The following is a 1,995-nucleotide window of genomic DNA, read 5'->3' as shown; positions in this document are numbered from 1 at the left end:
TTGATGTTCATCCCACAAGTTAAAAAAAAAAAGACTTAAGCCCTAAAATTTTTCCATTGACATGAAAGCAGTAAAAATTGTCCATTAATCTTCCCTTAGGCCAATAATAGAAAGGTCTCAAGGGACAATAGGAGCCAGAAATAAGACTGAAGGGGAAACAGTAGGAGAATATCAAATGCCTAAGTTCTATGGATGTGTTAAAAACAGACTATCCCATCATCCTACTTCGTGTACAGTTGAATTCTCAGATGTATACATTTTTACAATCCTTTCATTGAATAAACATTGAATTAAAAGGAATATGATTTTATCTCTGGCCTCTAATAACTACATGCCAATAGCCCCTTCCAAGTGTGACAATCAAAATTGCCTCCAGACATTGTCAAAAGTGCCCTGGGCATGATCGCTTCCTAAAATATATAAATGTCTAATCACTATGTTGTATACCTGAAACTAATATAATATTGTATGCCGACTGTAATTTAAAAATAAATGTTAAAAAAATTTCTAGGGGGCCAAATGTTCCTGATTGAGTACCTCGGGTTTTTAAGTCTACTGGAGAAAAACGCAGTATGGAAAAGTAGAAAAAAATAGTTTCGCCTCATGGCAATTTCTATGTTTGTAAAATGAAGATGTTGATAACTGCATTGGCTCACAAGACTGGGAGAATCAAATGAGTAAACTATCTGTGAAAATGCTAAAAAAAAAAAGTAGTTTTGAGTAGGAGTGATTTCAGAGCTCATTGTGTGCAGCTTCTTTGTCCAGAGAAGGAAAACTGGGACAGAGAGCTGTCTGCCTAAAGACCACACCAATGCAATGTAAACATAGATAGGTGTAATTAAATACTGTGTGTTTTCCACCTGAAGGAACAAAGGACATGTGAGCTGATCTGAACGGACTCCAGAGATGGTGTAATGTGAGCATCAAACCAAATGACTTCAATGGATTGAAACATATCTACATATTGCTAAATAAAAAACTCCTAATATTTTGTAAAACTCATTGGTCACTTTGGCAGTTACTTCTTACTCTGAATATCGACACATAAAAGGACAGAAACAATCATTTATTCTGCCTTTTCTGAACAAACTGTATTCTAGAATAAACAAATAGTTAATGAAGGGAAAATTCTTCTTTACAGAAGAATTCTAATAATTACCAAAGGAATAACACAGAAAAGTCACAATTCTACAACCCCACAAAAAATAATGAATCTGGGGAATGATCCATAAAAGATGCTAAAACTATTAGGTAAAAAGTTGATGAGCCCATGTGTCCACTGACAGACGAGTGGATAAACAAAATAGTATATATACATACAATGGAATATTATTCAGCCTTAAAAAAGAAAGAGATTCTGACATATGCTACAACATAAATGAAACTTGAGGACATACTAAGTGAAATAAGCCAGTCACAAAAAGACAAATACTGTATGAGTCCACTTACATGAGGTCCCTAAAGTAGTCAAATTCATAGAGTCAGAAAGTAGAAGGGTGGTTGCCAGGGGCTGGGGAAGGAGAAATGGGAAATCATTAAATGGATGTAGAGTTTCAGTTTTGCAAGATGAAAAAGTTCTGGAGATTGGTTACACGACGATGTAAATGCACTTAACTCTACTGAACTATACACTTAAAAATGGTTAAGATGGTAAATTTTATGTTACATATATTTTGCCACAAATAAAAACAAAGAGTGTGGGGCGTAGTGGGGAGGAGCTGATGAGGGCTTTGATATGGATGATTCAGTCTATTAGCACTGCTCCTGCTGGTCAATCTCGGTATCATTAAAAATGGGGAGACCAGACACTGTGATCACAGTGTGATGCAGAGGGAATCACACGGCACTGCCTACGAAGTAGTTTTGACAACAAAAAAGCTTTGAATCTAATCAAGCCTCTATATCTAAATATTAGTTTACAGGAAACGTGGGGAAGAGAGGTACAAGTTAATTGAAACCACGAAGAAGAAATCAGACAAATCCAGGATGTGAATA

The sequence above is a fragment of the Pteropus alecto genome, unplaced genomic scaffold (genome assembly GCF_000325575.1).
Source record: "Pteropus alecto unplaced genomic scaffold, ASM32557v1 scaffold125, whole genome shotgun sequence".
NCBI classification, from domain to species: Eukaryota; Metazoa; Chordata; class Mammalia; order Chiroptera; family Pteropodidae; genus Pteropus; species Pteropus alecto.
The sequence above is the reverse complement of the archived record's forward strand: the minus strand, read 5'-3'. Positions refer to the sequence as shown.